Source organism: Fulmarus glacialis, unplaced genomic scaffold (assembly GCF_000690835.1).
Source record: "Fulmarus glacialis isolate BGI_N327 unplaced genomic scaffold, ASM69083v1 scaffold12529, whole genome shotgun sequence".
Classification (NCBI taxonomy): domain Eukaryota; kingdom Metazoa; phylum Chordata; class Aves; order Procellariiformes; family Procellariidae; genus Fulmarus; species Fulmarus glacialis.
In genome coordinates this window covers 10,601-36,741 of record NW_009231439.1, presented here as the reverse complement: position 1 = coordinate 36,741, position 26,141 = coordinate 10,601, and the positions used below count along the sequence as shown (strand labels likewise).

Sequence of the window (26,141 nt, the reverse complement as noted above, 5' to 3'; positions counted from 1 at the left end):
GAAAAAGCCACAGCAGAAAAAGAAAGTCCTTTCTTGATATTAAAGATGATACAACTCCAGATCACTTCTTGACATCACATACAGAAAATTCCTATGAAGACTTTGCTTATCTTGGTCTTACCATGTTGTGCCAGATAAACCAGTGATGTATGAGACACAGTCCAAGACATTCAGTTCCTGCACGCTGAGAAGGTGAGCGTACATGGCCGTCAGAGCTCTGGTTCCACCACCCGTTGTCATGATTGCCACCACAGGTACCTGTTCGATCCCAAAATACATGCATTTAGTGACATGGTCTGAGAAAGGAGAGAGACATCATTGATTAGAAAAGAGAAAGTTACAGCACTGATAAAGTAATAAAGATGCTTATGCTGCATGCCACTGGTCTGCAAGGAGAAGAAAAACCTGAATTAATAATGGGGTGTAGAAGGAGTAAGAAATATTTCATGTTTCCTCTGCCAAGCAGCTGTGCATTAGGACATGAAATCCATCATCTCAAACATCACATTTTCAGTGCTCTGTTGCAAAACCGGTAACACAGACCAGCAGAAAACTAGAGGGAAGGGTACCTCCTGCCATCTGAACCAGATTTTTATCAGATGCAATGACCAGAAAACATAGGTGCTGTCTCACAGTTTCCATGTGAGTAGTAATAACCTCTGCGTTACTGAAGTTTGCTAAAGCGGATTTCTACCATTGTATGGTTGTTTCACAGGCCATACTAGATGTATCATGAGTGATGGGTTTAAGAGCACAAACCAGTTCAGATCCCCTGAGACCAGAGGCTGGTGACACCATCCCCTTTTACAGTTGCTGGAGGGAAAGGGAAACCATACTCACTCCACCTACCACGTATGTACATACAATATTATGAGCTGCAATTGCTTCTGTCTGTGATGATATAGAAATCCAGGGTCTGGTAGTCTTAGAAGAAGGGTTAATCGGTAAATATGAATTGGCTCCATTAACAGTAAAGATAGCTACCATGCATTGGGGTGAATTCGTCTCTTGTGCAAATCATCAGGAAACTCTAGGGAGATTGTTCTGCGGGGAAGTATGGCTGCCTCTACATCTGAGGAGAAGGAAATGGCCCACGGCTTAGTGCTGGCATTTAAAGGCAAGGTCTTGTGTGTGAAAGGTCCAGCTGTGCAAAAAATCTGCTGAGCTCAGTTTAGGGTGAAACGAGGAAAAATTGTCATCTCTGCATCTGAGTGCAGGCTTCACACTGCAGTCGTGGGAGTATAATTAAAAAAAAGAAACCTGATTTTTCCCTACCTTGGACCCCCTGTTATCATTCCCGTTTGCCAAGCAAGCACACGCTCTAGCTGCAGCAGATGATGAAGTCAGACAGGCAGCGTGCTGTGCTCACACAATGGGAGCCTAAATGCCGGCACAAAAGGCACACAAAATAAAGTCCAGTATGAACCGTGAGGGAAAGAAGTGCTAAATCAAGGTTTAGATCTGGCCGAGATGACTGTGAGGCCTAAAAGAAGCTTTGGCTTTGGTCCTGAGAGCACCTAGCCCTTCTCTGCATTATTGTGCAGACTGCTACTCAACACAAAGCTAGATCCTGTAGCAACAGGGCTACAGGGTTTTATTAATGTTCCCTATGAGTACTCATTTCTTCCCTAGAATAGAGAAAAGAAGTCAGCCATAGCTTGCACATGAAACTTTACACTGTTTCCAGGAAAATGGGAATTGAACAAAATGCTCCATTTTGACACTCAGCTGTGGAGAAAGCAGAGAATAATTATGTCTCAGTTACCTCATTGTCTTGCAAGTCCTCCTCCAGCTGGAGAATGTCCTTCAGAGCAGCTGCAACCACCTTCTTCCTCTTGCGAATGAAATCCTGTTCCTGGGCACACAGGTCAAACCCCAGGCGTACATCTAGGTCTTCCTGGCTGGAACACAGGATCAGGTATCTCACATCATATTTATAGCCTAATTCAGCATTTTAGTTGCTTCTTCTTCATAAATAGACATGCCTTCACCATCAGGTCTATATAAAGCAAAGCAGGAAGAGATGAAATGTTTTAGTTTGTTCTGGAGAACGACAGTGCGTCTTCTTTTGGACTGAGAGGGTTTCTTTTTTTTTCTCCTTGCCGAAGATGCCTGAAATTAAATACAGCTACAAGTAACAGAATTGTTCCCTTTCAGACATAAAGCCAAAAGCCTGCAGAGGGCAGTGTTTTAAAGGTGGCTTTTAAACACACCTTCAAAAGTTGTGCAAACTTCCACTCATACCTGCGAACGGTGGAGTGAGGTTGTGGACTTTCGTGTTCGGATGTGTTTTTGTGGGGGGGTGTCCTGGTTTCAGCTGGGATAGAGTTAAATTTCATCCTAGTGCTGTGTTTTGGATTTAGTATGAGAAGAATGTTGATAACACACTGATGTTTTCAGTTGTTGCTAGTACCCTGTCAAGGACAGCTTCCATGCTCTACCAAGCAGAGGCTGGGAGGAGGGAGCATAGCCGGGACAGCTGGCCCAGCTGGCCAACGGGGTATTCCATGCCACGTGACGTCATGCTCAGTACATGAATGGTAGGCGTGATCCAGGAAGTAGCGATCGCTACTTGGTTATCCGTCAGCGCGGGTGGTGAGCAATTGCATTGTGCATCACTCATTTTGTATATTCTGTCTTCCCCCCCCACCCCTTCCTTTTCTGTTCTATTAAACTGTCTTTATCTCAACCCACGAGTTTTTCTCACTCTTACCCTTCCAATTCTCTCCCGGTCCCACCGGGGGCGGGGGGATGGAGTGAGCGAGTGGCTGCATGGGGTTTGGCTGCCTGCCGGGTTAAACCACGACAGTCATTTATGGATATTTATAAGCACTACAGTTGCAGTTTGGAAGCTGCTGTGAAAATCTTTCTTAGGTGTGGTAAGGAAGAAGTTTTTAAATGACAGCTGTAAACTGTATGTTTATCTCACAGCATATTTACTGAAAATAAACAGCACGATAGAAGATGCACCTGCTTTTGTAAGGGAATACTTCCTACATAATGTTACACATTCATCTTATAAATTTTACTAAGGCCTTAACAATATTTCGAAATACACAATGTGTTTTCCTTATTTAGAAACAAGCCATCACTTGATTGAGTTAATTTGCATTTATGTCTTTGAGTAGACATTAAAAAAATAAATGCAGGTGCATTTATTATTTCAGTTTTTTCATATCCTAGAGTGACCAGGCACTCTGACTTTGGTCTTTTTTTTTTTTTCTCTGACCTTGGAAAACAGAAGGGTTTTTTCAATTAGTTTTGAAATGCTGCTTTTATTGAAAATCTGCATTTGGCAATAATTTGTAGTGGTATCAAAGAATGTCTACAGCGGCTCTTAGCAATAATTTTGATTGCAGCAAAATATCAATAGAAAATTGGTGTTTTCTTTATAAAACCTTTTCTTAACTCGCTGTATAGTCCCATTACACAAACTCACAGCCACTGAAAATCTCTGTATTGTGTACTGAGTCCATTTTATTTTAAAGTCTGAAATGAGCATGAGCCAGCATTCAGGAGGCAGGCGGTAACAAAGGGATTGGAACTTGATTGACAACTATCCAAATTCAAAGAGCCGAGGGGAAAATACAGAAGGAAGATAAATAAGATAACTTACCATTTTTTCACCTTAAAGTGCAAATCAAATTTTCTGTGCTGAAAATTAAAAAGGTAAAATTACGAATATTGATATTTTATTTGAAAGAGTCCTTTTCCCCCACTTAGAATGAGACATAGCTCTTTTGGGTCATCATTACATCTACAAAGCTCTGAACTTCAGTAAACTGAGATTGGGAGGCAGACTGTCCTCTCAATGTTTCATTAGTACCCGGAGATGTGCACCGATTTAATACATTAAGACTTTGGTATTATCATCTGTAGTCTGCATCTTCTCTCTGTTGTGAAACTCAGGCGTAGCTTGCACTGGTACTACTTAGCTACACAAATAAATAGCAGAAGAGCTGCAGTGCTACACCTCACCTCCCTGGGAGGGTCCACCATTAAACACGGGTCTTGAAACTAAAGTCTCTCACACAACAATGTGAGACACAAGGGGAAGCCAAAGAGGCTGAGCACCCCGTAAGTGTGGCACGGGTTTGCCTCCTGTGGCGGTGTGCCAGGCTGCAGCCTCACCCCTCCGTCCCAGTAGCACCCAGTGATCTCCAGCCTGGTTAAGGACATGGACAATAGAAGGAGCATGAGCAACAGCTTAGACATTTTTCTTCTTCCTCCTTCTCTCCTGGATTTCCCATTTTATTTTGCTCCAAATAATTTACTTCATTATGCATCGCCCTGGATTCGAGGGAGGTTAGAAAACAACTGGCTCTGTATAAAGAGAGGTGGTCTTCGGTTTCTGCTTCTTGGGAACCAGCAACAATTTTTAGAAGCTTGCAAAGGATTCCCCATGGCCAGTGGACACTTACCTCGCCGACTACTTCCCGCTCGGAGGGGAGCGACTTCAGGGGGAGAGTCAGGGGGATGCCTCTGCTCCTTCTTGCTCCGCATGACACGCAAGCACACTGAAAAGGAGCATGGAGTGCTTTTTGGTTAAGACAGAAATGTTCTCCTCTTGCTGCCTACTCACACGTAAAGGTCAGATCATAGGACTGTCTGTGTTGTCTACCATGTTCTGGCGTAACGTACAAAGGTGGGAAGCCTCCTCTTCTTTGTGAGTACAACATCCAGGGAGGGTTGCTTGTATTTGGCATAGTGGAAGAAAGTGGGATCTGGGAGAGGGGAGCGGGAGTCACAGCCCACTGAAACTCTCTGGGTTTCTTCAAAGGATCCTCTCACTGTAAATGTTAGCTCATTCTCTAAAACAATGAGATAAAATGCACACAAAAAGTTACTTCTAATTGCAAAAAAGAGAGAAAGGGAAAAAAAGAAGCAAAAGGTAGCTTTGAACAAACCCCTTCTCCTCTTCCTTTGTATTTGGAAAGCTGTCTTCTGCAAGTGATCCAAGACCCCAAAATTACAGGTGGTTGTATCTTTATAATGGGCTGAACAAGAAGCCGGATGGGAGTGTGATATGAATGGCACTGAATTTTAGACTGCTGCAATTCTCCTGCAGTTGCATCATGAGACAGTGAATGCAACCAGGTACTTTGCATTGTAAATCATCCTCATCCCAGGCCAAATAATGAGCAACGAAAGTTCTCAGTCTCCTAAAATAAGAGCTGACTCTGCAGCAGATGACCCTCTTTAGATGAAGAGATCAGCTAATCCTGCCGGTGTGTGTTACGCATGCTCTGAGATTGCCTACCAGATCCAGCCCCTCAGGGGATGTGGGCAGAGGAACTTCTAGATTCTGGATCTTGATCAGGGTCAGGCGGGAGCCAGCTGCTGAGCGGCTAACCCCTGCAAAAAATGAGGTGTTTCTGTGCGTATGCAGAAGTCGAACTGTCAGAGATCCTGAGGAAAGTTAAGGCCATGGACTGTCGCGCCTAAGGAAGTAAGCTGCTTCAGGGTTTAACAGTACTACTGCAGAGGTTTTCAGGATCGCAGCTTGGGGTTTAGATACCTTCTGTACAAGCATCTGGTGTTGTTTCTAGTCTGGCACAAGACTCCTCGTGAAGTCAGAACCCTGAACCTACACCTGCTGCAGAACGGGTGACGTTCCCTACTGCAAAGTTTTTACAAATCGCCTTAGATGTCGTCAATTAAAGCCTTAGTATTTGGATGATGCAATATCTAGGCATTGTTAGAGAGGGTGAAATCACTCATATTCTGTTAAAGAATTAATAAGCTTACCTGAAAAATGCTTCTTTTTCATCCTGCTGTCCAAGTGAACTTCCAAACAGGCTACTTCACGACACTAGAATAGACGTGATGGGGACAGAGAATTAGATTACTCGTCCAGCCATCTCACCACCAGTGCTGGCAGATGTTGGAAGGGTCATTGTAGGAAGGGTCACTGCTTGAATGTGAGGGCCAACTGTGTTGGAGACTTCTGCCAGAGCCAGTGGAAGTGAGAATTAACTTCATCACTTGGGAAGATGGTGCTGTGCTAAACTAACATTCTAATTTTCAATGGATGCAGACAAAACAGGGGAAAATGATAGCAGTTTGAAGGCTCCTCTGAGGTCATGCTGGCCTCCTCAAAGATAAAGCTCCTAAGAGAAAAAGTATCACTAAAGAATGAAGACTTACAATGTTTCCCTCACTGCTATCATAGTCAGTTAAGGTAAGGAACGATGTGGGAAAGAACACAAGAGAACAAAGCAAATAATATTTTACCACTATTGCCCCATTTGTGATGATGGTTTCAGGAGGACCCCGGCTAGAAAACAAGAACAAATAATGTGTATTTTATAAACAATATAATCTGAATACTGTCCTGAACAGGACGCATTTTTCTCTCTTAATTTTTTTTTATTTGCTCCTTCCTATTGTTTGTAGAGGTATGCTCCCTTTTCACTAGATGCCACATAACCACCTAGCAGAAAGGATTCAATTGCAATAAAGCACCTGGAAAGTGCTTGTAACAACCTTAATAGCACAGGTATCTCACAGATTGGGTAGCAACATTCTCCTCAGCCATGAGCTGCCCAGAGAGTCCTCTCCAGAATATCTATAGATTTATTGCAGTGGGATTTACCAGCTCCAGAAAACCATCTCTGAACTGTGTAAGTAATATCTAAATTTTAAAAGAAAGTCACAGAATTAAAAATTCTGAACTCATTCTCCACACTGTGGCATTTTCCTTTCTTACAATGATTTGCTGATGCACACATTAAGTTTGGAAAAAGGGTGAATCTGGCTATTAAGATGATACTGGGTGTACAGAAGGTTTCCCTGCACTGATGCACCACTCCAAGCTGCTGTTCCCATAATAATGGGGTTTTACTCACATGCTCTCCAATACAAACTCAACTTCCAGCTCCTCCCTCCTCTGAAAATGAAAGGGAAAAAAAAAAAAAAAGCAGTCTCAATTAGCATGTGCAGAGGTTTGCAAAGTGACCTTCATTTTTGCAAGCACAGTTTCCTTTATGCTTTAATAAATAACAATATTCTGTTTCATGCTTGCTGTTGTCAGCATGTTGCTTCTGTCAGAGGACAGAAGCAGCTTTTTCTTCCCCAAGGAAAAGAAGATCTCAATTGTACTAGCAAAACAAAGGGTGTTTGGTGCTTACAAGTCTCCCTAGCAAACCTTTGTTTTTCACACTTTCTTCCCTGCCAGCTTCCATGTGCTGAACACAATATGCTAAGACTTAGTGTTTAGTAAAATATTGTGGAAACAGGCCATTTCCCTGTCCTTGTATCGTTTTTCTTTTTATAATCTTTGTGAGGATTAGATAAACTCTGTCATTTTCTGTCAGATTATTAAAAGTGCAAAGCTTCCTTAAAATTGCATCTGCTCTGGGGCTTGGGAATTTGGCCGTAATCTGTGCCACAGGAAACCCACCGGAATTTGAGAAGGCCATCTATTTTGTCACCGGTGTGCAATTTCCAGGATTTTAATAAAGTTTGTTACATTTTTACCACCAAGCTGGTCCTGGTGTTAAAAGACAGATGAGACAGCACACCTCTTTAATCAGAGGGGAGAGAATGGGCGTCAAGACATACTAAATGTCTGACCAAGCTCTTACCTGTGGATTTAGTGGGAATGCCGTAAACACTATTTCCCCAAGGGCGATTTTAGCTACATCAAAAAGCACAATTGCATGGTCATCATCATGAATGATGTCATCATCAGAAACAGTAATTTCCAAAATATTCTGGGAAAAGAGATGAAAAATGTCCAATCCGTTAGCATGCAAGAAGTATGACACTCAAGCATACTCAAGAAGTATGACATTCTGCAGCTCTTTCAGGTTCAGTGCCTGCTTTGCAGAGAGGAAATAGAAAAGTATTGATGACAAAGTGTCACAAGGAAGAGTAAGAAGAGTGTAATCTCCTTTATAAGAAACAGCTTCTAGTCTCATCAATTAAGGCCGAACTAAGATTTCTCTTGGGTCACCTTTTATGCTTTTAAGTAGCTCTCACCAAAAATGCAGTCTTTTAAGAAGGAGTGTGAGATAGCCAGAAGTCCTATATTGCCCCTTATCAACGGGGGCAATAGAGGTCACTTCATATCAATAACCACCTGTCTATGTCCTCGGGCTTTCCACTTTCAGCTACCTGTTCATAGGCATTTGAGGGTAGTGTAACTATCAGCAGCAAACTGAGTAAAGATCTTAATCATACTAGAATTTAGCAGCTTCCTGGCATTGATATGCCATTATTTCGTGGCCTCTCAGGGAAAGATGTGTTTTTCTGTTATAGTGTTGCTTTATATTTTCATTTCATAGTTTGTCTGTGTTGTCACCCTGCCATTGGTCCCGTCGGCCTTCTCCAAGGAGGTCAGGCTCACGTTACAGATATATAAATAATAATTATCTGTTAGGAGAGAAGTGGATTCCAGCAAAAGCCAAAATTGTTTTGCTCCAGCTTGCTAGGGGAATTTTAAGTAAACTCAGAAAGGCATTAGAAGACAGGACATCCTGTTTTGGGCTAAACCGAAAGAAGCTGCATAGAGATGAGATGAAGAAGAGAGTTTTTGGTTTGTGTACCTTGACTTGTCTCTGTATCCGGAAGTAGAAAGTTTCATTCCACACAGGATTTCTGCAGTTTTTGATGGTTTTGGTGTGGAATTTTTCATCTGAAGCAGTTGGCAACCAGAGGCTCACGTAGCAATCAGAATGGCTTACTGTAGAAACATAGGCACAAAATATCTGGCAGTGGAAGCACAACACAAGAAGTGGAGGCATTGAAATGCTCTGTAGCTTGAACGTGGATGAGAGATGGCCAGTTCTTTCTGATATACATCGGCTAAACCAGGAAGATAGAAATCACCCAGCTGCATAAAATGAATTTGTTGTTCATTACAACACTATTTTTAATAAGCAGTGTATTCAAATAACTATGCACAATCCTACACATTTTTAAAAAAAACAGTCCTAGCCAGTGGATAGAACAATATGAATAGCCAGGAGTCTTAAATTACCCCTTACCAACATTGTTTCAGCTCTCTGCAAATTTGGCAGGAGGAGAAACTGTGACCGATGCAGCAGAGAGTGAGCCTCAGACCCTGAGGGAGATTGGGCGTAAATTATCTCTGTGGCACTTTAGCTTTGTGAGAAATCTTAAAAGAATCAAGTTTGAGCCTGCTTCAGATAATAGATGTCTGGCATACCTGGTTATTAACGCTTCACGATGGAAAATTAATTATTCCAGCTACCTAGACCATTGTCTGCTTAGGTGGGGTAGGAAGGGAGAGGCCTACCAGCAGTACATTTGCTTCTTCAGGAGGTCAGTAGGTAGCTGGAGCCTTTTCCTGGTGTTTGTTGATGCCTGAAAGACCTGGAGGCTATTTCCTATTCCACATCTCTTCCCGGGAAAAATGAAGTGGCAGAAAGGATTTGGATCTTGTGGATGAAGGGAGTGAGCCTGCACTTACTAAAAGGGATCATCTCCCATAGATCATTAGGGACATGGTTTAGTGGGCATGGTGGTGTTGGATTGATGGTTGGACTTGATGATCTTAGAGGTCTTTTCCAACCTTAATGATTCTATGATTCTATGATTCTATGATCATGAACCAAGCAAACACCACAGAGATTCTCAGACCTTGGACAGGCACTTTTCCAGAGGCAACGGGAAGGGCTGATCCATCCTGTTGTGTAAACACAGGCTTTGGTGAGAAAAGAGGAGAAGAGGAGAAGTCTGGTCCCATGGCAGTCAATAGATATAACTACCTCATGAGCAGAGAGATGAACACTTACTACCTGTAAGCATGGCACAGGTCTTGAGTCAGTTCCTCAGGGTTAAAAGAGACTTTGGCCTGGTGTCTTTGCTCAGGATATCATATGTTTGGGATATTTTGCCTAAATATAAGGTGTTGCCTGAAATCCAGCAGCCCTGTGACTGGGACATGCCCAGAGGACGATGCCTGTCAGGCAGGGAGATTTCCAGGTAACTCTTCATGCTGAATCTGAAGGAATTTCTTGACACTGCCAGGAGTTTCCCCTCATGAAGGAAGTAGGTTTGCCTTTCTGCCTTTGAAATTATTTCCACAGGCAACATTTCAGCATCTCAGATTTTTACATAATCGAAGTGACAGGATAATGTATTGACTTTGGCAATTACCAGTGTAAGATTCAGTTTTCCACATGCGGGAGGGCTGTGAATACCGATCTGTCTGATAACTGGCACATCTCCCCTCGCTGTGCTGTCTGACGGCCTGCTGAGCTGTGACGTACGCGTCCTGATGAGTGGTATCGCTGGCTCTCACCTACAGAGTTTCTCAAGAGCACATAGGAAGCCTGTACAAAAGCCAAGAACCAAACGTGGCTGCAGGCCATCTAGACCATCCCTCCTCTCATTAATGCACTTATCACTGCTGATCTTGAGTGTTCTGAAAACATGAATCCAGCGTCCCCAAAATCGCCAAAGTGGCTGAGATGGGATGTACTTCAGAAATGTTAAACTGATCCGGTTCATAATTTCTCTCCTTTTTGGCTTCTGGCCGTCATAGGGTGCAGGAAGGACGCATTTCTATATGTTTGCTGTAGTTGCAACAGCCAATTCTTTTCTTTTCTTTTCTTCTTCTTAATGTAAACCGAGATGCTCTATCCTTTTTTAAATTCCAGCTTTCAACCACACAGTGTATAAAACCAGACTCGTGATAGAACTGAGAAAGCTGGCAGTGCTAAAACTCTGAGCCAAGCATGAATGAACAGCCGCAGCATTTATGAATGTCTTTTGTTACTGTTTTATCTGGAATTTGCTGACTTGCTGGAGTGTTTTCTTTGACAAAACATTTTCATGAGGCTACTTTCTAAAATTATTTTTCCATATGTGTGTTGCTTTCATAAATATTTACTTAAAATAAGCTATTGACAATTCTTTGTCAAACTGATGAAGTACAGGCTAGATAAATGGACAGTGAGGTTGATTAGAAACTGGCTGAACTGCCAGGCTCAGAGGATTGTGATCAGCAGCACAGAGTCCAGCTGGAGGCCAGTCACTAGTCGTGTACCCCAGGGGGCCAATGCTCTTTAAGATCCTTATTAAGAACATGGGTGATGGGACAGAGTGCACCTTCAGCAAGTTTGCAGGTGGTACAAAACTGGGAGGAGCGGTTGACACACCAGAGGGACCTGGACAGGCTGGAGAAACGGGCCAACATGAGCTTCATGAAGTTCTGCAAGGGAAATGAAAAGTCCTGCACATGAGGAGGAATAAACCCATGCACCAGGACAGGCTGGGGGCTGACTGGCTGGAAAGCAGCTCTGCAGAGAAGGACCTGTGCATTTTGGTGGACACCAGGTTGAACATGAGCCAGCAATGTGCCCTTGTAGCAAACAAGGCCAACAGCCTCCTGGGCTGCATTAGGAGGAGAGTTGCCAGCAGGTGGAGGGTGATCCCTCCTCTCTACTCAGCACTGGCAAGGCCACATTTCTCGGTTCCCCAGTAGAAGAGAGGTAAGGACATACTGGAGTGAGTCTAGCAAAAGTCCACAAAGAAGACGGGGGGATTGGAGCATCTGCCATATGGGGAGAGGCTGAGAGAGCTGGGACTCTTCAGCATGTAAGTACCTGGGTGGGTAGGGGAGGGGGAAATAAAGAAGTCAGAGTTACACTCTTCGCAGTGGTGCCCAGTGAAAGGTAAGAGGCAATAGACATAAGAAAAACTTTTTTTACCATGAAGGTGGTCAAACATTGGCACAGGTTGCCCAGAGAGGTTATGAAGACTCTATCTTTGGAGATGTTCAAAACCCGACTGGACGTGGCTCTGAGCAACCTGCTGTAGCTGACCCTGCTTTGAGCAGGGGGCTGGACTAGGCGATTTCCAGAGGTGCCTTCACACCTCAGCCACTCTGTGATCCTGCAATATCAAGGCTAGCTGGTCACAGACAAATTACATATAATTGTTAGTAACTACTGAGTGCAAATTTGACCTTGAAGATGAGGTGAGGTGAAACCACTAGGATAAAGCACGTCCTCTTCCCGTGGAGAAAGGAAACTATGCCGTATGTGTTTTTGCCACAGTTTATCTACGTTCCCTACTGATGGAGAGAGGTTATTGTTTCCCATAAAATTCCTGTGATTTTCTATATTTTCCTTGAATTGTACAGGCAGTATCAGCTATTCCCCATGCTGTGACTCTAACTGAGCTTATGTATTTCTGTAGAAGTGGCAGTTCACTTGAAGCCAGGCTAAGCTGTGAGGCAAACAGTGGGACAAATCAAAAATAACAGGATAGTTGGATGTCTGCTGAATATTATGAAGACTATAATACCCTCATTATTTTTTTGCTCCCTCATATCCCTGAAAAAAGTGTACAAAAGAGCTGCTGAAAATCTTCCAGTTTGTTCATTGCTACCTGGGAGCTAATACAAAAAATGATATTTGCATTTTCTTCATGCTCTAATTTTAATGCAATTGCTGGGCGTCATTAGCAATTTCATGCCATGCCAGGCCCTTACCTCAGTGCACATGTTGCAACTTCATTCCCTGATGACATAATGTCACCCCATGTGGATGCTGAAACATCCAAACTCAGTCACTTTGGAAGTCAGAACCAAGTAACCCTGATATCCTTTCCCAATTTTTAACTTCTTCTGATTCAATTACATTTGTGTGTTAGTGGGACTATTTCTCATCTCCGTCTTCAAACTAAAGATGGGCTAAAAATTCAGGACTGAACCGGGAAGTTCAGAACTGCAGGCAGAAGTTTGCTGCTCTGTGAGAGTACAGTCCTGTGACATGTTCCTGAAGTGAACTGTCACGTGCTAAAATCATTCATCTCCATCACAAGAAGAAAATTATAGCACTGAAAACCAAAGCATATAAGAAAAACTAGTCTCATAAGAGCAATGAATGTAAACTATAAAATCCCACCTGTCCTGTAAGTGCATTTCATAACGCCGAAAAGAAGAACTAATTTTCTCCTAGTGAATTCCTCTCCACCTGCACAGACAGGTTCCCCTTGAATCCGAGTTTACTACAGTTCGCCTAAAAGGAGGAGGAGAGCCGCTCCCATTTCTCAGTCATCGGACATGGTCGCCGGGGTCATTTTCGCTCACCAGCACAGTATGATGCAAACAATGTTAAGAAGTTACCTCCAGCTGCTGCCTATCTGAGAGCTGATTTGAACTGAACTCTGTCCTCTAAAGTATCCAGATGCAACAGTCATCTGTAAGCATAATATTACTCTCTGTAGCTTGCTTGTGGAAATAACAAAGTCTCATAGATCTGCCGTGCTTAACCAGTGATGTCCTTTACCAGGAATGGACAGAGTCACGTGTGAATGAGCCCTCCACCCTGTCCAGCCATTGAGGCGAGCGGCAAAGTAGGATTTGCTCCCTGGAGCAGACCCGGTGGGTGCAGTACCTGCTGCAGCCACAGAGCAAAGCTTTCGCACCCTGGATTGCTTCCACCTCTGGCGCCAGCGGCACCGCTTGCATTCTTGGGGCAGGACCATGAGTATCACCTGCATTAGGTGTATTCTCCCTAATTTGCTTGCATTTATTTTCCATAGCAAAAATAACCCCTGATGTCTTTGGAGAACTACTCTGGTTTGCAAAGACTCCAGGTGTATCACCCCAGAACTGACTCATTTCTTCTGAAGCGATAAAAGAACTTCCACATAATAATTTCATAAGCTGGGAGAGGAGAAAGGCTCTGAGCTCCTCTTTTATAAATATGCAAGGTCTCTCTTCATCCAAAGATGAAAAACGAAAGGAGGATCCGAAAACGAAAGGAAGGTGCAAAACCAAAATGTTTCCTTCCACAGCTGAGACAGCTTCCACATGCACCTGATTTCTATAGTTAGAAAATATACTTGATAATCACAGTCACATTTCAACCCCCCCCAATATTTCACCTCGTCCTACCTCAGCTCTGACAGCTGCATCACAGGGATCCCCCTACCCACAGCCTCTTGAACTGGCAGGACAACACCCAGCAGAGAAGTTTCTGTCTCTGGGAAGAAATCACCTGTCAGCCTGAAACTCACTCCAAGTAATTTCTTACTAGGACACACAGCTCAAATTCACTTCTGCAGTCCAGGCAGAGTGTTGCAAACATCCAGCACCAGTGAGGCTGAGTATGTCAAGCCAGACCTGACACCCTTCCTCTTCACCCCTGCTGCGTTAATGAGCCCGAACATGTTCTCCAGCAGCAAAGGTCAGCTCTGGGTATGTGGTACCAGCTGGTACCCACATAGGCTGCCATGGTCTCAGAGAGCAGCCTCTCGCAGACCCCCCCTTTACTCGGGTCTTCAGGGTTATGAGAGATCCGGTGGAGTCCGAGAGAGTTTCACTCTTTCACGTTGCACTAAATCGTAGCGGGGAGGGCCACATGGCTGCGGGTCTGTGTCACCGGCATTGCCCAAGGACCTGGGAGAGGTCTGCTTCCACTCGTGGCACCTCAGGGCAATTCCCCGTGTGCCAGACGAGGCAGATCCCCTCACTGATTGCCTGTTTGTCCATGGGAGTGGGGTAAGGGAGTCAGCTCCGGCTGCGGGCTTTAGGGGCTGCCATAAACCAGCAAGTAAACACTAACGATGGTGAAGGTGGGCCAGGCTGGGAGCTTGGTGCAGCTCTGTGTGGCCACCCAATAACTCATTTGTTTAAGGAGAGCAACTGGAAGGTGTTGGAGAGCCTGTGCCACCATGGTCCTCCTCTCCCAACTCCTGGCTCCTTTCTGCAACAGAGTCTCTGGAAGGGGTGTTAGCAGCGAGGAAGGGAGCTAATACACCGTTTTGCCCATCACCTCATCCTGGCCAGATATTCTTCCTAGACGTGGGGAATTCTCTAGGAGAAGTAACACCATTACTAGAGTCAGGAAACATGAGGTTTTGTAAAAACCTCTGGCACTAACCTCCAGCTAAGGAGGAGCAAATAAACACACCAAAGACCAAAAAAGTTATTCTTTTACCCAAGGCTGTCTGCAGTCTCGGACTGAGGAGGGGAATACCACTGCAAAGCAGGTGCCAGACTGTAAGAGTCCGATAAACTTCAGGAATTGCTTCCTTTCTAGCATGCCCACCGCCTCCCCAGCCTAAGTGCGTACGAGCACTGGAGCCTGGTGATGACACTCAGCATCTGCAGGGCAGCAGGATGAGTGTAAGTGATCTTATCTGGGCACCAGCCTCTCTAGTGCCCATGGTGAGATCAAGGAGTGCCAGAAACGTGTGTTTGAGTCTGACCCACGATTACAAATTGGCATAAAGGTCAGTTAAGAATACAGTGAAAACTAATTAACTCAGTTCTGTCAAGAGCATTTGCATGATAAGATAAGACAGAAACCAGTTGTACGAAGTATGAAGCAAATGTCAGAGCTGAACGTTACCCAAGTATAGGGGAGCCCACAAAAGTGGTGAAGTGACTGTAGGTGTATGAAAAGGGCTAATTGATCCATTGAGGAGGAGCGGGGTGCTTTCTTTTTGTTTTAATTTTTTTCTTTGTGTGAAAACAGATGCAATCATTGCCAAGCTCCACCAGCATGCGTTGTCTACAGGCAAAGGTGTAACATCAGATTTCAGGATAAGCTGGGACTCCATCCCAGGTTTGCGAAACACACATCCCACAGGTCTTGAGGTGCGTGTTTAAAAAACAGCCAGGATCAAGTTGGGTGTGCACGATAGGAATGTCAGTGGAAGTATATAGAAAGTGACGTTCTCTGAAGCCAGTATTTGGCAAGTAAGTCAAGGAAAAATATAAAAACTCTAATGGTCAAAGGACCTGGCGTGACAGCGCTTGCAAGGAACTGAGAGAAAATCAGGGAAATGGAGCATGTTTTAGCCAAGTGGAGGTGAACAGAAACTCGAGCAAGCAGATAACTGTGCATGCTTAGAAAGACGGGAAGCCAGCGTGTGGGCAGAAAAAGCAAGTCATAGAAGCTGCTGCATTTGGTTGAAAACATGGCTTGTTCCTGGATTTGAGACTTGGAAGATGAAAATCTAGGGAAATCTGAAATATGTTATCACAGAAATTGTTAGCCTTCCACTGATATCTCACAGTCAGATAGCACCTGTATCAGCTGCTTATAATCCATTTTCCAGGGGAAAAGATCATATTGATGAGACAAGGCCAGGTAAACATCATTTTCCAATTCTCATCAGCACACGTTAGCATATATAGCTATTTTAGTTTTCTGATACTTCAAATCTTTCAAAACATTAAGCTAAAAGGACATCAGTATCAGTGCAAAATCAAGCACTTAAAAATTACAAGATATCTTCTTGCATTGTACTGAAGTATTTAAATCAAGTGGTATCACACTGTTTTTCCTGGGAGACTCCAGCTTCTTTGAGAGCACAGGCAGGTTGCTGCTCTATCAACAAAGAGGTATTTAATGTTTATCTTCCTTGTTCAGTGGCATGCTGGTTTACAGTGCTCCACTTCGGTATAAAATCCTTAAGAAACAGGCCCAAAGTGACAGAGTATGTGGGGAATCATCGACCGAAAGGAGAGAAAAACATCCTTTTCTTCACCTGCTGGTCCCCAAATCTTGTTTACTGGTAATTAGCAAAGGAATCTGAAGATACTTCGCACTGTTTCTAGGACTTACCTCGCATCTTAAATTAGGATCCCTCTACACATAATAAGAGATAACCCCTTTCAAAACGAGCACATCATCTAAATAGACAAGAGAGAGAAAATGTGTGGGACAAGATATTCTGTTATCCATGTTTTACAGATAGGGCAACAGAGGCACAGAGTGTTTGGATGACTTGCCTAAACTTACACAAGTCTGTTGGCAGAGCTAAAAACTGAGCCCACACATACGTCTTGATCCCTACTCCAGAGATGTACATTTTGGTGATAATGGGAATTTTCTAAATGTCTGTTTCTCATTATGCAAGACTTCTGAAATCCCTCTGTCCTCAGGATGGAGAACAAGGTCATAACAGTAACACTATTTTCTGAGCACGCAGCATCATTTTACTTTGTGCAATCCCTTTGCATAAGCCGGTGAATCATGGTTCTTATCTTGTAATTCAATTTCCATTCTAGATCAAAAGTGATACTAAAAGAAATTAAATCAACACTTCAAAGGAATGAAGGTGAGGTCTTGCACATATGTGCAGTGTTTCACAGCTGTGAAAAAGAATAGAAATTAATTTGACCTTCTTTGCTTTCTATGATATTTCTCCTGTTCTCTGCAACCCGGTATTACAGAACATGTGAACTGAACACTTCTCTCCGTTTGGTTGGAGAATTGACAATGCTGACATCCATGTTCTTAAAACACGGAAGTGAGCGGAATACAAAGAGGTGGTGAGAAATTTTCTTTGTAGAATGTTGTTCCATTGGAAGATGAAGATAAAAACAAATGGTAGTGTTGGGGGTGAAACTGTTGCCGTCTCTGAATTATCCAGTAGAAGTCAAGTAGTGCTCATTCGGAGAAAACAAGAAGGTATCCTGCCATGTCCTTAGCCTTCCTCAAAGTCTGTCTGATGACTTGCTGCCTCATGGGAAGATGGACTTATAGAGCTGCGTGTCCACTGACGAGGAGTCTAGTCCAAAGTAGTCTCCTACTGTTAGGGTTTCCAGGCCAAAGTAATCTGGAGAAGAGCTGCTGGTTTACTGGCAGCATGGGGCGCCTCAGCTTATTTCTTTGGAAAAGTTGTGCCTGTCATAGATATTGTCTGAGTTTCTAACTTCAGGGAGTGTATCAAGACAATCTGAGAGTCCTTGACATGCGATGTACAGCATTTCCTCTGACAATTTTGGTAACTGCACCGAAACCACCACATTTTGGAGTACCATAGCTAAAGAATTGACTCTTGGTCTATGCAAACAGCAATTGTAAATGGCTTTTCACTTTGATGGATCATCTAGCTGTACGAAAAATATTAAAAAGTGGGAAGACAGAGGAGTGAAGTAACATGTTATGTGAAATATTGGGCAGTGGAGAGGCTGTGGTGTTAAACTTCAGGACAATCTCCCAAAAAGGAAAGAAAATGCACAGCAAAAGGAGGAAGAATAGTATGGTAAAGGGATACGCAAAACTGGAGTTATTACTGACCTGCCGTGTTCATGAGGCACATGTAGGAATGGCAGGAGAAAATTCTCCAGAGAAAAACCTCTGTGGAAGTGGAGCACCGGGTAAGGGCTGGCCAAATATCACACATTTTCAGAATACTTTGCATGTAAGCTGTAACGTACGATGTACTACAGTCCCCAAAAGATTTCTGTTATACATCTTTCAGTGGGGGGCAAGAACCAGAAACATCCATAACAACGTGGCTGCTCAGGACACATACACGATACACCTCACTGAACTTCTGAGACGTGGTGGGGCTCTTTAGAGCAAAGAATTAAGAGCGACTGATGTGTAAAGATTTCAGCCCTGTATTCTGTGTATTTGTTATAGACATGGGATATAAACACCTGGGTACTAAAATTGGTGTTAAGATATTTTCACACCTCTGAAATAGCCAACTTGTCTGTGCTTTGCTGACTGATGAAAGTCTTAAAGATTTAGTCAATACCCTACCTGGCATTGACCTGTTGCTTAAAAAAAACCCCAAACAACAAAAAACCTCTGAAATTGTAAATAGATGTTCTGTGGCAGAAATAGGCTTTGATTGTGCTTTCTTAGCTGGGATGATTTCTGTGTTTTGCATTTGTGCAGTGGCTAGCACAAGCAGGGGCTGATCCAGTAATTTTAGGACTGTATAATGTCAGTAAGAAAATCTGGTACTTACAAAAATCTGCCTGATGAGCATTTCTCAACTTTATGATTCTTACAGTGAGCAGGGAGTAAGGTGACATTTTTTTTTTAAAAATAACAAAGGAGATGTGCTTTAAAGTTTGGGATACGTGTATTTATTGTAATGACAACCAAACACTGAAAGGAACCCAGATTCTGCTGAAGCCATCTCTTCCAGTTGGCATCACAGCTACAATAGGCCACAAAATGCACTTTCTCCACAAACTTCATCAGCCCCTAATGTCTGCAGTCACCTAAGCATACAAACAGGTAGTGTGGAAGGAGAGGATGAATAGAAAAGTGGAGAGAGGAGGTAAATAAACTGAGAGAGTTCAGTTAGCCAGCTACATTAAATCATACACGCGGTCGTCAGCATCCAATATGACAACACAAAATTCAGTGAATCACAAATCAGAAATGCTCCAATTTTGGTTGAAAAAAAAGAGGAATCTTTTTAGGTTTTCTCACTTGTTTTTAAAAGAATCATTTTCATGATGGAGATGTGTCTAAGGATTAGTATTAGCACCTTAGGGAATGTCTCGGGCCACCGGGCAATACACAGCTTTGGACAAACACTCCTAGCTTGTTTTGTGGGAATAGAAGTTTTCCTTACCAAATGTGGTTATCTGATTGATAGACGTGCAGTAGTATAACAAAGTACATGGCTTTGAGTATAATGCATCTCAAAGAAGGCTATCTCCAATTCCGTGTTGAAGATGCCAGGCCTGACCAACTGGGTCTGTAAAAGTTGTGCCAATCACATGTGCTTTAGGGATTTTACATCCTCAGAGAACGTGTCCATCATGTCCATCAGCAGCAGCTAGAGCAACTAGGGTATCAGCAGAAAGATGCAGAAAATGGGCAAAGCTTACTATGGCTGCAGCACAGATGGCTGTCTGGATTCCCTGACTGTGGGAACAGTTGTGGAAAATCTGTCAAAATAGCTGAAGTTCATAGAAAGGAAAGAGAGTGGCACCATGGTTGTACACAAAAGACTGAATGAAAAGGGTGAATCAGCACTGGGGATGGCTACCTGTATCATAGTTTAGGAACACAAGCAGAAGAAAAGGAGGAATTTCAGAAATTTCAGACTATATTGAGTAATAAATTCCCAAATAAATTCCTCAAATCCTGAGGGCTGACTGCATACAAAGATGTTATCAGAAGATTCTGAACTGGCTATCTCCAATAAGAGGGGAAGATATAAATAGTATGACATATATATTAAGAAGTGACTGAGAGAGTCAGGTTATGGAATAATAATAATTTTTTTAAGGACTTCTGAGTAAAGCATCAATAAAACCAAAATGTTATAGCATTAAAATGAGGTAGATCTGGGAATAGGGAAGTGACAGTTTGCAGTTCTTATAGCAAGGGTCTGTGGAAGTTATAAAATGACCAAACTAATTATGATGACACTTGTATATTTGCAGAAAGGTATTCAGCCAAATAACACTGAAGGCACGGTATGTATTGGGGTCAAGCAATACGTGGCCAATTCAGTGATGTGGAGGCCTGATGGTGGTCACTGATATTCAGGAAGAGCTCAAGGAGGAGTTGAGATAATGGCAGAAGGCAAATAGATCAGTAATTCTTAGTAAAGTCACCTCACGAAACACCACCACCACAAGGCAGCCAAAGGAAGAAGCTGTTGGGAAAGCTAATGACCAAAAGTTTGAAAAGATTATCCAAAGTGAAAATGGAGGAGTGCTGGTGCAAGATGATGAAATAATTAGGAGATGTTATCTATTTTCTCAGAAACTTTAATTAAAATAACAGGGAGAAACTCTCGAGTGAAATAAGAGAAAGCACATTCACAGGTGCTGCTACTGTGACAAAAGTCAAAGACTCCTAAAGAGGTCAAAGTATAAGAAATCAGTGAGACAAGACAGTACATCAGCTGAAGTGTGTAAAGCATTGGACCACGGGGAATTCATCATGACAAAATTTAACTTAACCTCCCAAATCATTTCCATCTCTATGAGGATGAAAGACATGAAGGTCATAAAAGGAATTTGCAAAAAATTGCAGTAATTCTCAAGCTATGAAGTTATCCAATGAAATGGCAAGAATGAATTTTTGACAAAATGCTGGGTAATTTAAAGGCATACTAAATACAAGTTAACCAGTGTCTAAAATAACCATAAAGCTTTGCCCATGGGCTCAAGCTTATAAGCAGGAATCGTAATGTCAGAATATTTTCAATAAGTTGGCTAGTTACAATGCTAATACTTTTTGCTGTGAGGTATAGAAGCAGCACACCCAAAACAACAAGAGGGCTAGTAAGTGCCGAACAAATGCATTCTCTTTTTCAGGCTACAAGGAGTAGAAGATCTTGGCTCTGGATGGGTGTATTCCAAAACTAAATAGGAAATTAATCACTGTTGCTTAAAGTCGTATGTAGGGCACAGGATATTTTATAGGTCTGTTTGTTCTAAACAGGGGAGTAAGATCTCATCATTCTCAGAATCCAGGCTGAGCCAGCTCCACACTATTGTTTCAACCAATATTGTTAGACCATTCCTTTTTCATCAGCAAGGAATAACTCTGTGTCTTCTCACCTCAACCTGTTTTGTTCTTAAAGAACAAACACTCACTGGGTTTGTCCATTTGTTTCTATACCTTTCTCAAAAATAGTACTTAAATTAGAGAAATACATAAAAACTTCAGCAGACATATTTCAGGAGAAATAAAGGAACGAGTTAAAGGAATTGCTTTTAATGTCGGTGCTCTCTTAGCCTTCTTTAATGGCACCAGTCCTTCAGTCAGCATTTTGGAACACATGTTTTTAAAGATTGTCAGAGACGTGTATGACTTTTTAAGAAGTGGAATGACAGAAAGAGAAACAAGCGTGGGTTCTGCGAAGACAGGTTCACACCAAGCACCCGTTGTGCCCTCGTTCCCGCGTGCCATTGTAGCAGACTAGAGTAGAGGTTATGTGAAGAACGCATCACAAGAACCTCATACTTTGCATGCAAATGAAGACAAACTGATAAGAGACTTAGAGTATGGGAGGGCTATATTAGGAAGGAAAAAAAAAAACAAACAACAGAACATACCCAGTGTTTCCATGAAAAACAGTAAGACACTACACAGATTAGATAATGTCAAAGATTATGCGAGGGTCCAAGCACCTGATTTCATGCGGAGTCATGGTGAGAAAGTGGATGGGGATATTCGATGTCACGGGAAGATGACTTGGTGCAAAGAGCAGGAGTTTATTTAAATTTGAAGAGCTTGCCAAGGGAGCAATAGGGCAGAGTACCCGATCAGCCATAATGTACAGATTAGAAATTTGACTGAATGAGAAGCAAGAATTGTTTCTCACCTCCAGGAGGAGAGCTCTAGTAGGGGCTGTGTAAGAGAAAAGCCAGTGAGCTGTGCATGGAAACTCTGCATACCAGGAGAAAATCTCACCGTATTACCTGAGAAATCTGAGTCCTGCAAGACGGCAAGATACAGGCTATGTCAGCCAGAGCACACCCAGCATTCAGCTGTGGAACAAAGAGCAGACGAGAGAGAACGGGAAAAGAGACCCAAGGAAGAAACAACAGAGGAAAGAGCTAGTGATGTGAACCTGAGAGGTGCATTCAGTAAGTGGGTTTGGTGGCAGAGAACATGCAGCCAGGCAAGTCACGGCTGAGCTTCCCTCAGCCTGAGCCTCACTCCCTGGGTCTATTCATTGGGTCAGCACAGTTTATTAGCAAAATCCCTTCTGGTATCAGCCTGTCCCCAAGAATAACGATTACTTTAAATGTGAAGGAATAATGAAAATGGTAGTTTTATCTTCATATTCTCAACTTTTTTACCAGTTAGAAAAGGGCTTTCACAGCACTCGGAACCAGTCTGTACTCTGAACCCCTCTCGCTTTCTCTCAGTGTAACACTCAAATGACCATATCACCCAAATCAAAGCCTTTCAGAAAATAACCAATCTGTTCTAGAAAACATTTTCATCCCCTCCTTAGGGCATCAAAGGAGGAACAATATTCAGTGATCATTGTCATCATAATAATTTGAGACACCTTTGAAGAGAACTGCTAACTATTAAGCGAGCTATCAATTATAAAGCAAATCTCTGAGACAAAAGGAAACGAGAGTTATCCTCCTTAGAGAAGGCAGTTAAGGAAAAATTACTTCATATAATACTTTTCTGATGGCCAAATGCCAGACATGAAACTACTCCAGAAAATTCAAAGATTTGAATAACATTTTCTTGTAACTGAAGCTCAATTCCCTGGTGTCTTCAATGGAAGTCATGCAACTAATCGTCTTTTCCCTCTAGTCATCATTTCATTGCAATAATACATTGAACAACGCTAAGAAACTAAAAAGCAAGTGTGTTGCTGCTGCTGATTATAATTTATGTTCCATTAAAAAATGGTTAGTTCAGGGAGTTGGTAATGTAATCAACTATCTATGAGTGACTAATTATCATAAACAGCCATTTTCAGCACAAAATTTTCATTCCATATTAAGCCAGGAGCAATTTTTGGGTGGGTTTTTTTTTTTTTTTTGAAATAACAAATTATTCTGTATCAGACAATGCACTAACAAATAATATCCAGTGATAAATTTTCTAGATTTACTTAATTATGGGCTACCTTACCGACAACTATTTATGATCTTCCTTTAGTATGTTTCGTCTTTCCTGTATTCATGTGTAAGGTACTAGAAGGCAAACTGTCAACTCGGGACTCCCTAAAACAGCTGAAGAGATGCTCTCTTGATGCTCCTATCCATTTTAAAATATGAAGAGGATTTCACAAGGTTGTTACATTTTCCTGAAAATTTAGCAGGGTGCCATATTTGGCTTTGCATTGTAGGTAGCCAACACAGCTGAATTCCACGCACAGCCCCTGGGCATGTTTTTCTAAACCCAATCCAGTAACTATTCAGTTTATCACACAGCTACGCAAAGTCCTCTCAAACTGAAGCACGTACTTGCGCAAATATTTGAGCATTAGCATTAAGGGAAGCTTTGCACCTGTTTACTTGTTCTGGGACTCAAGATCTGCTATAAGCATGTTATCCTTAATAACGCCTCTCTAGTAATGATTATCCTCCTGTTGCAGATGGCAAGCTATGGCTTGCAAAAATCAAGGGAATTACCAAAAGCTGCCCAGGAAACCCGGTGCCAGTAAGAGGCAGAAATTGGCCAGCTTGCACAAGTCTGTGCCTTTAATGCCAGTTTTCTGCCAAGCTTTATTACAGAGGAGAGAAGACATATTCAAAAGCCAGGAGGCAAGTAAAGAATGTCTGAGAATGTCTTGGTTGTTAAACACCCATGGAGAGCAAACAGAACTTTCGGAGGTTCATTTGGTAAGGAGAAACTACGACAAGAACAACAAATTAAAGCTGTGGAAAGGGTCCCGTAGCCCCTATATGCACTGGTTTATGGCCACGGGATTTTTTTAATATTACTTTATGTACATTCAAAAACATGTGCTGGATTCTAACAATCTTTATATGCATGTAACTACCTTAGTGGTAAAGAAGGGTTGGATGCTTTTAGCCATGGATATTCTAAACCAACACACAACTTCAGTATAAATACAGTAAATCATTACAAAAATGCTACAGAGATCGGGTCATTGCACTCCCCGATAGTTGCTTTTCCTGCTTTAGTACCTTCCCTTGCTGAGCTTTAGCACACACACAGAGCAAATTATGAACACCTAAATGCCATGTCAGTTTTGGTTATGCTACTTTGCCATTTACATGGAGTTTCACAGCCCACTGATAGTTTGGCACCCTTTTTGTACACTAATTTCCATCTGTAGGAGCTGCCAGAATGCTCCTAACAAGAGATCAGTTTGATCAATCTGTTTCATAAGGTTGTGACATACATAAGCAAAACGATGTTTGTAGTTTTCTATTGATTTGGAAGTCTGGTTGCGCAAACAAGAAATTAAACCTACAGGTTTCCTGTGAGTTATAGACACTTGAATCACAGGCCATTTAAGATATCATCAAAAGTAAGTTAGCTTTTTGTTTGGAGCCCCCCGGTTTTACTTTGAGGTGGCTTGACACAAAGTATAGTCAGATGCAAGCTAGCCGAGAGTGGAGGCAAAGATCGTCACTGATACAGCCGCTGCGTGTTTGATGCAAATATATCTCTGTCACAGGCCCTGCAAAGGTTGCTAGAGTTGTTCTTTTGTTGTGATGAGTTGCACAGTGATCAAAGTGGGCATTTGTTCTGGAAACTGGCATTAATGACCAAAGCCCAAAGGATCGCCAACAACCATGCTCTGACTTTCCAACATTGGCAACGTTCTCCATTCATGCTGGGCTAAAACTCCATTAAAGGCAATAGAGTTAGATAGCATTAAAAGAAGGCCAAAGTCAGTCCCATTTTAACAGTAAATTGAGAACATTTTCCCTAAGGAATTTCTCTAAGGAATAAAACCATGAAAATAACACACTTTGTCTAAATAGATAAAGAAATGGAATAAAAAAACAATGGAATGCAGATGTTTCACCTGAAGAAAATTTTCTTTTGGGAAATGTTCCTATTTCTAAATAAGCATGTGAATCTTTAATAACCAAATTTCAAAAAAAAAAAAAAAAGATCCTACCCTTCTCAAAAAAATATTGGTTTAGTCCCACCTATTTTTAGTTTGCTGAAGTTGGTACCTTAGCTTCAACGTCGCTCGGGGCTATGTAGTGCAACATCCATTTTCTTTCTTCGTTTTCCAAGGTGCTTGATTTGCTGCTTGTATGCTGTTGAGGGAGGGAGAACAAGGGATGGAAAAGAGAGTAAAGATCAATTTTTCTACTTATTTCAACTCCTCAATGTGGAATTGCAACCTGGAATGGGCAACTCGCACCTCCTCATGGTTTGTGGTGGGTGAAATGAATGTGCCAGGAAAGTGGCAGCTGTTTCTGTGCTGTATGGAAAGCTATTGACTCCAGGTCCTCGTAGCTGCAAATAGCCAAGGAAGGACAATCTTGTTTTCTTGGAGATTTATGTCCTACAGGTAACAGTGGACTTGACCTGTTTACAGTCTGGGGACAAATCTGAATCAAATACTCGGAGACTCCTGCCAGGCTTGTTCTGTTCTCCACTTACCTGAGGGAAGGAAGATGTTGATGCCATCGAGATTGCTGCTGCATTAGAAGCAGGTGCTGCGAATGGCACCTGAGTATGAGGTTCCACAGTTGCCGGTGCCTCCTGAAACAAATATACAGCCTTGAAGAGTGTCAGAAGTTGCTGAACAAGTGTTTTATTACATTGAGTCAGAGCTCCACCCCTCCATGATTTCTGAAACAGGAAAATTTCCCACCCACATTACTTGTCCAAAGAGCACGTCTGTTGTAAGGTGTGCACGTTCATATCTGCAGGTCTTGTGACTGAGCAGAGCGTGCCGAGAGACCCAATCGGTCCCACCTGGGGGCTCGCGGAAGTGTAATAACAGCGATAACCTGACTGATGATC

At 42.5% G+C, this 26,141-nt stretch overlaps 1 pseudogene; it reads right to left on the bottom strand.

Moving 5' to 3' along the window:
* LOC104081730 overlaps nucleotides 1-25,802 on the bottom strand; it is a 37,974-nt pseudogene extending 12,172 nt beyond the window's left edge.
* Nucleotides 25,803-26,141: the final 339 nt, after the last annotated feature.